Source organism: Lissotriton vulgaris, chromosome 6 (assembly GCF_964263255.1).
Source record: "Lissotriton vulgaris chromosome 6, aLisVul1.2, whole genome shotgun sequence".
NCBI lineage: Eukaryota > Metazoa > Chordata > Amphibia > Caudata > Salamandridae > Lissotriton > Lissotriton vulgaris.
In genome coordinates this window covers 1,936,847-1,951,209 of record NC_141694.1, presented here as the reverse complement: position 1 = coordinate 1,951,209, position 14,363 = coordinate 1,936,847, and the positions used below count along the sequence as shown (strand labels likewise).

Here is a 14,363-nt window from a genome sequence, read left to right as displayed (position 1 = left end):
TAGAGGCGCGTCCCGGTACGCGAACCGGGCAGCGAACCGGGCAGCTCACCGGGCAGCTAACCGGGCAGCTAACCGGCAGCGTAGCTGTCAACATTGTAAACAGTCCGGAGCGGCCGCCATCTTGTCTCTCGGTAAGTTCGAGAGACAAGATGTGGTGAAAAAAGAAGGGGGAAATGAAGGAAAGGGGGCAAGGTAAACCCCTCCGGACCCCCTAGGATTGATGAGGGGGATATTAAAGTCCCCCGCGATTTTTTGCGGTAGAGGCGCTTCCCGGTACGCGAACCGGGCAGCTAACCGGCAGCGTAACGGGAGTCCGCCAACTTGTGTTTTTGGAGCGTCCGGTTCGCGTACCGGGTAGCGTCCTGGTAAGCGTAACAAGGGGAAAACCAAGAGAAACAGTAAAAAAAAAATGAAGGGAATAGATTTCCAGCAAACTTGGCAAAATTGTAGGGACTGTTTGTTTGATGTGCCTTTGCAAGGCCTCAAGATATGTGCACGTGTGGATTTTGTCTAATTAAGGTTAAAAAAAATATATATATCTGTAAGCGTGCTCCGGCACGCTTACGTTACGGGTTTTGTTTGCGCTGCAGAGCCGATACGTCACGGTTATGCGACGCGTCATGAGGCGTCTCACGTGGCTACGTGATACGTCACGTAATAAAGAATATATTTTACAGCTATAGATATTAGCTTTTAAAAAACCAATGAAATTCACTGAAAAAACCATAGGTTATAGACCATATATAGTTAGGAATTTGCATTTACAAAACCTTGAAAATTCACTGAAAAACCATAGGTTAGAGACCATATATAGTTAGCTGGACATTTTATTGACATAAAACCAATGAAATTCCATATATAGTTAGTTGCACTAACTATATATCGCGCACCCGCAATCCACTGCTGATGATGTCACATATTACATCATTCATGACATGGTCAGTGACATCACTGATGACATCACTGATGACATCTCAAATGACATCACTGATGACATCACTGATGACATCACTGATGACATCTCAAATGACATCACTGATGACATCATGACACACCAATACCAGTTACTACATACGCACTCACTGATTCCTACGTCTACACACACATTCACTCATTCACCCATACAATCACTCATACATACAGTCACTCATTATTACAACACTATCATATGCACTCATACACCTATGCAGACACTCACACACTGCCACTCATCCATGGAGTTACTCACACACCTAGTCAGTCCTGTAAAGAATCAATCACACTTCCATTTCCTCATCTATACAGTTAAACACAGAACACCATACTTCAGTGACATCACTGATGACATCACTGATGACATCTCAAATGACATCACTGATGACATCTCAAATGACATCACTGATGACATCATGACACACCAATACCAGTTACTACATACGCACTCACTGATTCCTACGTCTACACACACATTCACTCATTCACCCATACAATCACTCATACATACAGTCACTCATTATTACAACACTATCATATGCACTCATACACCTAGTCAGTCCTGTGAAGAATCAATCACACTTCGATTTCCTCATCTATACAGTTAAACACAGAACACCATACTTTTCACACATATACTAACACATACTTACTCTCTTATACAATCACTGATACAAGTACACATTGATATGCACAGAGTCACACACCTCCCAGCCAGCCATACACACACTCAGTCTTCCATACATCCACTCATTCTTCAATATGTAAAACATATTTAAACTTTACAAAAACACACAGACACTAGAAGATGTCATCAGTGATGTCATTTGAGATGTCATCAGTGATGTCATCAGTGATGTCATTTGAGATGTCATCAGTGATGTCATCAGTGATGTCACTGACCATGTCATGAATGATGTAATATGTGACATCATCAGCAGTGGATTGCGGGTGCGCGATATATAGTTAGTGCAACTAACTATATATGGAATTTCATTGGTTTTATGTCAATAAAATGTCCAGCTAACTATATATGGTCTCTAACCTATGGTTTTTTCAGTGAATTTTCAAGGTTTTGTAAATGCAAATTCCTAACTATATATGGTCTATAACCTATGGTTTTTTCAGTGTATATATATATATATATATATATATATATATATATATATATATATATATATATATATATATATATATATATATATATATATATATATATATATATACATATATATATATATATATTCACTGAAAAAACCATAGGTTATAGACCAAATATAGTTAGGGATTAGCATTTAAAAAACCTTATTTTATTGGCACAAAACCATTGAAATTCCATATATAGTTAGTTGCACTAACTATATATCGCGGACCCGCAATCCACTGCTAATGATGTCACATATTACATCATTCATGACATGGTCAGTGACATCACTGATGACATCACTGATGACATCTCAAATGACATCACTGATGACATCACTGATGACAACACCCAGTGACTGTATGTTTCTGTAAAGTTAAAATATGTCTTACATATTGAAGAATGAGTGGATGTATAATTGTCTGGATGAAGGATTTAGTAGGTGCATGACTGACTGTATGAGAGAATGATTAAATGTGTCTCACTGAGTGCATGGGTTAGTGATTAAAGTGTCTTAATTTGGCAATTATTATTTATGTTGTTCTGTAAACTGCTGCATGTTTAAATCAGTAGCTATATCAGAAACTATATGGGTTATTGAATGGTTGCCCAAGTATTTGTATGGGAGACTGAGTATGTGTGTGGGTGGCTGGGAGGTGTATAAATCTGTGCATAGATGTGTGAGCAGTTGATTCCCTAGGTGTATGGGTTCAAAAGTACATGTAGAAACAGCTGTATGGACAGTTGACTGTGTGCATGAGTATATTGGTGAGTGAATGGATATCTCAGTGCTACATGTCAAAGTAAGTACATATGTAAAACACACTCCATGTGAGAGTTGACATATATAAATAACTGAACATAAGAGCCAGTGAATGTGAGAGTGGCTGTATGTATCATTGTGAACTTGTATCAAGGATTGTATAAGAGAGTAAATATGTGTTAGTATATATTTGAATAAGTAAGGTGTGTATAACTGTATAGTTGAGGAAATGGAGATGTGATTGATTCTTTGCATGACTGACTAGGTGTGTGAGTAACTCCATGGATGTGTGACAGTCTGTGAGTGCCTGTTTACACTGAGTGTATCTAAGGTTATATTAGAGTCTGAAGATGTATTATCACATAAATGATATCATCAGTGATGTAATCAGTAATGTCAAATGAGATGTCAGTGATGTCATCAGTGATGTCATTTGAGATGTCATCAGTGATGTCATCAGTGATGTCATTTGAGATGTCATCAGTGATGTCATCAGTGATGTCACTGACCATGTCATGAATGATGTAATATGTGACATCATTAGCAGTGGATTGCGGGTCCGCGATATATAGTTAGTGCAACTAACTATATATGGAATTTCAATGGTTTTGTGCAAATAAAATAAGGTTTTTTAAATGCTAATCCCTAACTATATATGGTCTATAACCTATGGTTTTTTCAGTGAATATATATATATATATATATATATATATATATATATATATATATATATATATATATATATATATATATATATATATATATATATATATATATATATATATATATATATATATATATATATAACATTTCTATGGCAAAATGAAACCCCTTATTTTGTTCCTTTTCAAATTAAATGTATTAAGTGTTACCACTTTATTCCAATCAAGATGACTTCAGGTGTGCCATACTTTTGACATAAAGAAAAAAGAGAGGAGCCAGGCCCTTATGGACAGGTGAAGAGGCTGGACCCTATTATATTCTGAACACCAAAAAGTTGCCTCTCACACCTATATTTTAAACCACATTTGCGGAAAGGTTGAGCACACCAATAGTCGTGATCAACAAGGTATTTTTATTTATACCGAACCAATCTAGGAATTAATCAAGTTTAAACAAACATATTTTCACACATAAAGACACATAGATACAAGAATTATTTACAATGTGAATATGAAATACATTCAAAGAACAAAATATGATCCTGGTTCTATTGAGCAAAACCAATTAGAAGCAAAAATCAATGATGATTCAGAGACAAGACAAAACCATTATAAACATGTGTAACATACAGTGAAACATTTTGGACTGTGGATAATAGTTAAAGCAAGAAAAGTAATGAAGAAAAAAGGGGGGTAGGAAAGAAACAAAGTAAATTTGTGACTTTTGCAGTAGCAAAATGACTACTGCCTCAAAATGACTCAAAACAACTCCTTTCTAACTGGCCGACGCGTTTCGATTCCAGTGAGAAATTTCTGGAATCTCATCAGGGCACAAGTGAAGTTCTGTCTGTCGGGAAAGAACGGAATTGAATTAAAAGTCGGAACACTATGAGTTCTTTCTCCCATAGTAAATGACGCTCAGCAAAGGACCTACCAGAGTGTAGGAATTGAAGAAATGCACGTAAATTCTCAGTGTGCAACGTAAAACTTCTAAAGCAGAGGATGGGACGGAGGTCACCTACAAATATAAACATTATGTGGTCAGACATAAATTTAATGTCCAAACACATCCATGAAGTGTAATGAAAACAAAAGGACATACCGTCCGAGGCGAGTGTGAAAATTCCGCCTGTCGGCGCTATGTCACCGTGTAGTTATCAATGAGGGGGAAGGCAGGACACGGGGCTCTGGTACGCGCTGTGTTTAACACACGCGTTGGGCTTTAAACTACAAATCCCATAATGCCCACTCCTCTACCTGTGAGCTACATACAGGTAAACACACCTGGCGCCCATTCTGGAACCGGCAGAGATCGCCAGAACGCCAGAAGGCAGAGACCAACAGGACATAGGTAGGCAATGCTCCTCAGCGCTGCTCCTTGATTTATTCACATCACCTTTCAGGGACGCGTTCTTATGTTTTTTCTGCTTACTTTTTACAGCGGACGTCTCTTCTAATTAGAAGCTATGACGGGACTTCTTTGATCACAGCGCGTATCAGAGCCCCGTGTCCTGCCTTCCCCCTCATTGATAACTACACGGTGACATAGCGCCGACAGGCGGAATTTTCACACTCGCCTCGGACGGTATGTCCTTTTGTTTTCATTACACTTCATGGATGTGTTTGGACATTAAATTTATGTCTGACCACATAATGTTTATATTTGTAGGTGACCTCCGTCCCATCCTCTGCTTTAGACGTTTTACGTTGCACACTGAGAATTTACGTGCATTTCTTCAATTCCTACACTCTGGTAGGTCCTTTGCTGAGCGTCATTTACTGTGGGAGAAAGAACTCATAGTGTTCCGACTTTTAATTCAATTCCGTTCTTTCCCGACAGACAGAACTTCACTTGTGCCCTGATGAGATTCCAGAAATTTCTCACTGGAATCGAAACACGTCGGCCAGTTAGAAAGGAGTTGTTTTGAGTCATTTTGAGGCAGTAGTCATTTTGCTACTGCAAAAGTCACAAATTTACTTTGTTTCTTTCCTACCCCCCTTTTTTCTTCATTACTTTTCTTGCTTTAACTATTATCCACAGTCCAAAATGTTTCACTGTATGTTACACATGTTTATAATGGTTTTGTCTTGTCTCTGAATCATCATTGATTTTTGCTTCTAAATGGTTTTGCTCAATAGAACCAGGATCATATTTTGTTCTTTGAATGTATTTCATATTCACATTGTAAATAATTCTTGTATCTATGTGTCTTTATGTGTGAAAATATGTTTGTTTAAACTTGATTAATTCCTAGATTGGTTCGGTATAAATAAAAATACCTTGTTGATCACGACTATTGGTGTGCTCAACCTTTCCGCAAATGTGGTTTAAAATATAGGTGTGAGAGGCAACTTTTTGGTGTTCAGAATACTTTTGTCATAAGTAAGACTGTTAGCGTTCTAGTTGTTCTTTAAAACACTCTGGGACATTCTGTCACTGGGCTATAGTTGGGCTACATCTGGCTGATATTTGGGCTACATTTGTTTTTTTTGTCTCTGGCGGCCATCTTTGGGCTACATTGGGCTTCATTGGGCTTCATTGGGCTACATTGGGCTACATTTGGGCTCCAACATATATATAGCCCAATGTAGCCCAATATATATTTTTCAAAGTTAATTTTCGTAAAAACCACTGGAGCATATATCTTGAGACATAGCAAAGGCACATCGGGCTACCAGTCCCTACAATTTTGCAAAGTTTTGTGGAAATCCATTCAGCCGTTCGAGCTAAAATTGAGTCCAACCGCCCTATGGAACACTCAATGTTAAAAACACGTTTTGGGACCCCCCTTTTTTCTCGGCCCCCGTTTGACGAAACCCCCCCAAATATTCAGGGGCTGCTCAGAAACAAAATGTTCCATTTTCCAGAACATTTCAGCCAATTCCGTCCTCAAACGCCAAAGTTATTCAACATAGAATTTTCAAAAATCCCATAGGAAGAAAATCCTAACTATATATACCTACTGGCGACCGCCAGTAGGTAATATTTCAAAAGGTGTCCACAAGCAAGGAAGCACTCCACTGCTGAGTCTGTGCCAGCCGTGAGGGGAACGGCCAACGACACATACCTCTGCGGGAGCCAGCGGGAGCAAGTGGGAGCCTGACACTATCACTGCCATTACCGCCGCAACCGCCAGCGCGACCGCAAGGAAAGGAACCTGACCCGAACTACAGTTCCCAGAGGGCTCTGCAGGGCGCAGAGCCAGTGACGCTGCTAGAGGGCGCCGGAGGCCTTCAAAATCGACCCAGCACTCCCGCAGCGCGCGACGCTGCTGAGTCTGATCCAAATCTTCACTCTTTCTCACTTCCTGGATGGTACACTGACAAAATGTCGACACTCAAAATATCCCCATTTAAAAATATTATGATCAACAAATCGGTCCAAAATATCTACGTCCTATACTTATAATAGTAAGGACAAAAATGTTGATGTCATAAATATAGTTGTACAAAATATAGTTATATATATATATTTCAAAAGGTGTCCACAAGCAAGGAAGCACTCCACTGCTGAGTCTGTGCCAGCCGTGAGGGGAACGGCCAACGACACATACCTCTGCGGCACCCAGCGGGAGCAAGTGGGAGCCTGACACTATCACTGCCATTACCGCCGCAACCACCAAAGCAGCTGCGAGGAGAGGAACCTGACCCGAACTACAGTTCCCAGAAGGCTCTGCAGGGCACAGGGCGCAGAGCCAGTGACGCGACTAGAGGGCGCCGGAGGCCCTCAAAATCGGCCCGGCCCTCCAGCAGCGCGGGACGCTGCTGAGTCTGTGCCAGCCGTGAGGGGAACGGCCACCGACACATACCTTTGAGGGAGCCAGTGGGAGCCTGACGCTATCGCTGCCATTACCGCCGCCACCGCGGCCGCGAGGTGAGGAACCTGACCCGAACTACAGTTCCCAGAGGGCTCTGCAGGGCGCAGAGCCAGTGATGCTGCTAGAGGGCGCCGGAGGCCCTCAAAATCGGCCAGGCCCTCCCGCAGCATGGGACGCTGCTGAGTCTGATCCAGCCGTGAGGGGAACGGCTAATGACACATACCTCCGCGGGAGCCAGCGGGAGGCAGTGGGAGCCTGACGCTATCGTTGCCATTAACGCCGCAACCACCAGCGCAGCCGCGAGGAGAGGAATCTGACCCGAACTATAGTTTCCAGAGGGCTCTGCAGGGCGCAGAGCCAGTGACGCTGCTAGAGGGCGCCGGAGGCCCTCAAAATTGACCCGGCCCCCCCGCAGCGCGGGATGCACGCGGGCGTGCCCGGGTACTGCCCGGGCGAAGTCCGGACCAAGGGCGGACCCGTCCGTGCCGGTCAGAGCCTGGAAGAGGCTGGGCTGGGCCAGAAATTTAACATCCATATACTGGGTCCAGAAACTAACGTACTGTTGTCTATGCGTCCAGTCTACCAATCACTTGGTTCTGCGATCACTTTTTTTAAGACTTGTGTTCTAAGTACTTTTCACTGACTTTGCACAGATTACTTGAAGGGACTGAATGTGTACAGGATCTTCTTGACTTAGATAGTGTTTCCCTGATTTGTTTTGCTTTATTGATATTCATGCGATTTGTATAGCCTATTGAGTTTAATAGTGGGAGTACTGTTTTGAAATACTCTCCCTGTTCAAATCCAATCAATATCGCGAAGTAGAGGCTAATTCTGCATAATGGGGAAAAGGGCGTGTGTAGAAAAGAAACAGATGCTAGTACCACCCAAACCAGAGTCCAGCAAACCAACTTCTATAGACAGAATGTTGGAAAAAGCTTTTTGAACAGTAGCTACTGAAATTGAGAGGACTGAGAGACGTTTGTCCCTGACTCCAAACCTAGACATTGCATCCCCTGATCCTAGCCCCCTCCAACCCTCAGGGGCATCAGTGTTCGAGCTCTCTAGTGATCAGCCCCAGCTCATCAAACCAAGTAGCCCAGAACGACCCAGGGCTATCACACCAAAACAACAGGGTAGAACATGTAAATCCAATCCCAAGGACAAAGTTAGAAGAAGATGAAAAAATCGATAGGCAGAACCCCTGACAATCGAATCACTGGGGCGGGGGGCCCTAGATGAGAGTGTAGAACCCACAAGTGATCAGCCATCGTGGGTTACAAAGCTGGTGGTTGACCTCCAGATCCAACTGAGGGAAATTGTCAAGGATGAATTAAGACCCCTCCAAGACAGAATTAAGGGGTTGGCCACTCTCTTTAATGATTGGGTCAGAACAAGGGGTCAACTGATAGTGCACCTGGCCTAGAATTCGGGATTAACAGTCAGCCCTCTACAAGCAATATAGTGGCTAACCAGCATACAGTCACCATAGAGCAAGCCCTGCCCCCAAAATCCAACGGGGAAAGTTTGGTACTGGAGGCAGATAGAGGTAGTGGGGAAAGCTTAATTAGGGGCATCGCCAATCCAGCAACTCTCATGCCAACAACGAGAAAGAAAATAGGAGAATTAAAATCAAATAATAAGCAGGTGGGGGGCGTTGTGCCAGTAAATATAGATGATACCAACTACCTTGACCCCCCAGTCATAAATGTAACCCCTGCATCAACCCCATATGTTCTCATCCTTGCAGGTACTCCTGAACTTAAAAGGGGCCATCTTGAATCACATCAAGAGTTAAAAAACAAATGTGTCCATTGGCTTGTAAACCATACTCTTTTTAGTTATGAGCACGTGGACGAGATTCTATCGACACGCAGGGTGGGTTGGATTGGCAGACGGCACAAGGACATATATGGCGACTGCATAGTAATTAAGTTTAGAAATCCACTGGTGACCCAAAGGGTTTTAGTTATAGAGGATGGGAGGGAGAAGGGTGGAATTGTATTACTCCCCTTAGGTTATTTCTACCCCCCATTTGGCCCCCTCATGTTCTACGGCACCAAGAGTTGCAATGGAGATCTGTCCATTCTAATGGTGCGTGTCCCCGCCCATTCCAACACTGGCAAAAGCAATCGAGTTTTAACATTCCTACTGGCAACAGGTTCAGTTGCCTTGATGGAGTAGACTGACTAAAACATAACTCTTACAAAATTAAGGCACAAACCTCTTTCCCACAATCAGAAAGTCAGTTACAGGTTATCGCTACGATGACTGGTCGCCCGGTGGGGGGGTTCCACCGGCCGGAGCATGAGCCGCTCCCCTTGTTGCACCCACCCCTGTGGTGACTCGCCTCCGATCAATAATCCCAGGGATTACCCACATGGAGGCTCAAACTCTGGGATTGCTAGTGGATTACTAAAAACCCCTCTGCACTCACCCATTTTATCCCCCTGAAACAGAATCCCCCTACCTGTCACATAACAAGGGTCCTAGTATGGAACATTGCTAGTCTGATGAATAAGATAGATGACCCGGAGTGGGATTCATTCACCAGCCAATTTGAGATCTGCATGTTTCAAGAAACATGGGCAAGAGTGGAGGTTTTCAAGCAGGGCTTTGCTATTTTTAACATACCCGCATCAACTGGGGGCAAAGGGAGACCGTCTGGAGGCCTAAGTACATGGGTAGGAGACCATTTAGGCTGTAAGGCTAATCAGATCGACGCAGGTTCTAATGACATTCTGTGTGTCATACTCCAATTTCTATCCAAGATTTCTGTAGCCCTCATCAACGTATATTCTAGATCCTTGGCCTTGGGCAAAGAGTCCGTCACATTGGAAGCATTAACTGTACTTTTAGGCACCGTTGCTGCTAATTACACGGTTATACTAGGAGGGGGCTTTAACTGTCATTTTGAGCTCCTGGAGGAAATTCTACCAGATATTCTCTCCGATGAGGACAAATTCTGGGCAATCCAGGAGACGAAATGCCCTCTGGTGAAAAAATGGTCCCCCCTGGCGATCCAGAGGAATTGTCTTGTTCTTAAGCATTCGTTAAGAGCTTGCAATGGTAGAACATCGTCCAATACCTCCAATAGTTAGACTTTCTATAGAAAAGACCATGGTTCTCTACTAGATTTTAAAATTGTTCCACGGTTGGACAGCGACCACTACGCACTTGTACTGGAACTCAAACCAATTAATTCTGGGAAAGCTCCCTCCCTCGATGAACCTAGTGACTTAAAATTGGGTCTCTCCAGTTGCAGGAGAAGAGTGAGATGGGCTAATTCTGCCACTCCCAAGACAAATTGAGCCCCCTGTATGAAGAGTTAATCCCTGTTCTGTTGGCGGCCTCAAATTCAATAGCCATAAATGGGGATGGTCCTGATTTGGAGAAGGGGGAAAAAAATCACATCAAATTAGCAGAAGTGGCACCGACTTTCTTCTATCCAAAAAATAAAGAAATAAATCACCCAGGCAGGAAGCCCCATTCATGGTTTAAAGACCGGTGCCGCACGGCTAAAAGAACGCTAGTAGCACCTATTAAGGACAAGGAGCGCCTGAAAATTATAACAGCAAGGAAGGCATACAAGGTGGCTATTTATGGAGCAAAAAAGGAGTGGGAATTGGAGGGGTGGGATTCATTGAGAATTGCTCTTGGGGACAGGGATATGAGGACCTTCTGGGGTGTTGTCTATTCTGACAGTTCTGGACCCAAAACATCAGTAGACCGGAACTTGGATGAAGAGGTCTGGTGGCAACACATTGAATCCCCCTGTTCCAAGGAAGCCTCGCTGTCTGGTGCGCCACCAGCAGATGTCACTCGGGGGCTGACTCTCCCCTTTACCCTGATTCCATTGATTATCTATATGATAGCAGCTCAAGTATTAGTATAAGCCTGGATGAAATGAATCGAGCCCTAGCGAAAATAGCCCCAGGCAAAGCTCCAGGCCTGGATAAGATCCCGAGGGACCTTTTCCGCAGCGAGCCAGCTGTCTGGGCCCTGTACTTCTGGGTTTTATTCAATGCTATATTGCAGAGTATGAGGATCCCATCCAGCTGGCTTGGTGCGGAAATAATCCCAATCTTTAAAAAAGGCTCACCACTCTCGCCGACCAATTACAGGCCAATCAGCCAGATTGATATTTCCCTAAAAATGTATGCTCGCATCTTGCTGCTTAGGCTACAAAATTGGACGGAAGAACAGAAGATCCTGTCCCCTTTACAGGCCGGATTCAGGAAAAAACTATCTACCTTGGATCAAGTACTCAGACTACAGCTGTTGTACTGGAAAACCTTGTGTCTAGAGGGTGTCAGTCTCTTCTTAGTATTCGTGGGCCTAAGGTCAGCTTTCGATTTGGTCCCAAGGGAAAAACTGTGGACAGTCCTCCATGAGTTGAGAGTTCCTGAACATTTAACCCATCTCATAAAAACGGCTTCATGAGGATAAGTTCGCAGAAATCAGGTTTGGCAAGGATGGTGAGCTAACTGCTCCCATCCCAATTAAGCGCGGGGTCTGCCAGGGATGTGTCCTTGCCCCCACCCTTTTTAGTTTATATATCAATAGCCTAGTAGATTCTCTCCTGGTTGAAAAAGACTTAGATGCACCCAAGTTAGCCTGGGCAATGATGTTTGCCGATGATACATTACTAGTATCCAAATCACCCATGGGGCTACAGAGGATTGTTAATAAGTTTGAAGTTTTCTGCAGAGAAAGAGGGTTAGAAATGAGCCTGCAGAAAACCAAATTCATGGCGTTTATTAGTTCCAAGAGCACATGTTCCAACCCCCTACTATATGGCGAACCCCTTGAATGAGTTTCCTCTTTTATTTACCTGGGGATTACCATTACAGATAAAAAGGATTGGGAGGAACACATTAACAAATCATTCCTAAATCTGGCTCAATCATCAGGTGGGATTATGAAGGTCTTCTTTAAGTCCACTCTGAAACCAATTAGCCCAGCTATAGAAATCTACAAGGTGCAAACCTGGGGAGGGGTACTTTATGGCGCCGAACTTTGGGGCCATTCTGGTCCCGAGAACCTACCACAGGTAGAGAACAGCTTTTGAAGGCATTTGTTGAATCTCCCACAGAGTACCCCGTTAACTCCTTTCCGATTAGACTTGGGGCTTATGGCAGTATCAGAAGTACTGAATCTCAAACCTTTAATGTATTGCCGCCGTTTGTGGGTAGCCGTTTGTGGGTAACCCCAGAACTTTCATCCTATAGAGAAAAACTTTTAGAGGTAATGAACCTCCAGGGGGGCTGCCAATTTGCCGTGGCTAGCTTACATTAAACACACGTTTATTAGCATGGGGCTAAGAAATTCTGGGTTGACCTTGAGCTTGCCTGCTCCTCATCATCTAGGAAACAAAATCATTTATTTTGAGGAGCATAAAATGGCCCAGCTTTATAGCTGCCCACGAATAGGCAAGTTAACCTCAGCTTTCCTAGAAATAAAAGACAGGTACTTATTTGGGCCGGCCCTAGATGTCATTAAACCAGCTGCCGTGGGAAAACTTTACCTTTAGTATAGGTATGGGGTGTTGCCACTGCGCTGGTTCACTTATAAATGGAAGGGTGCCCAAGCTATGAATTGCCCGGCTGGTGATAACCCTGACGAGACAGCACCCCACGTGTTCTTCAGGTGCCCTGGCTTCTACAAAGCAAGGAATCGTTGGCTGGCGCAGATTTGCAGGAACCTCGGAACAAGACACTGTATGGAGGCGTTCAGAATTCTCAAGCATGACACGAGTATCCCTATTGTTTTCTCAGTTGCAGGCTTTTTATTTTCCATGTGGTGCACCGGCGAGCTTTTTCTTAAATCTTCCCAACAGGCGATAGAAGCCCCTACAATAGAAACCTGACGACTCTATTTTTTTAATAAGTTGGGTATTTCACCTTCCCATGGTAGTTTTAAATTTCCAGCTTCGTTTCTCTGTTTTGAGGGACACAATTTAGCGCGAGGACTGTGCCGACATTTGTAATATAAGATTGTGGTCATCTTTTTATGAACTTTTTTAGAATGGAGTTATTTATTTATTTATTACTTGCGCTATGCACTTTCCATAGATGAATTCTTGTCTACAGCTTAGTACAACCCCCTGAGATATGATTAGTTGTCCTCCACTTTAGGGCATAGAACACTGAAATAGGCTTGCAAATTTCTGTATTTTGTATTGTATGGTATTAATATATATATCGATATTCATTCTATCCTCATTTTTATAACAATGTGTGAATGCATTATGAGGGTATTTCTCTGTCTTTCTTTCTTCGTTTTTAAAATTCACTTGTATGTATTTTGACTCTACTTTTTAGGTCATACAGACTGAAATAAAGTTTATTGATGATATATAAATATATATATATATGCTAGCAGCCCGTCCCGACGTTGTCCGGGCGTGAATTGCTGCCGGCAAGTAGTATATTGTTTTGTAGGATTTCGTTTTGATAGCATTTCTTATCTGTGACAGGCCTGTGAAACGCTCCGATTCACAGTGCACTGCTGATGCACTTAAGAGTGTGCGTTCAGTAGTGTGTGAACTCGAGTTTCCCTACTTTATTTTTCCTTGCAATATTATATAGCGCGAACTCGACAACATGGCATGAGTACAATTCACATTACAGAGGAACACATTCATTTGTGGTAGGCATGGGGAGACAAAGCGATTTTCTTGGAATCACAGGATGTTGAGCTGATGCCGAGATTCGAAAGTAGCTCCCCAGGTCTAAAGTTCGCAATTCTAGAACTTGTGGCAGGAGGTGTGTCTAAAAGTGTATGTCGGTGCTGGCCATCAATGAGAGACCTGTGCATTTTTCAAATGGGTGGTGTAAAAATATGAGTATGTTGCTGGAGATGTGGGCCGCCGTGCCACTGAGGCACTCACAGGGAAAGGGTAAACACCCATTATTCCGCAACTTTCTTTCCGCATACCATCACTCCGCATACTTTCATTACGAAAGTACCATGACTCCTCATGCCATTGTAACGCATGGCAT

At 43.0% G+C, this 14,363-nt stretch overlaps 1 protein-coding gene across 1 annotated transcript in view; it reads left to right on the top strand.

Moving 5' to 3' along the window:
• The window catches only part of LOC147706664 (CD5 antigen-like), a 249,046-nt gene that overhangs the window by 55,906 nt on the left and 178,777 nt on the right, over window positions 1-14,363 (top strand). The window lies entirely within an intron of this gene.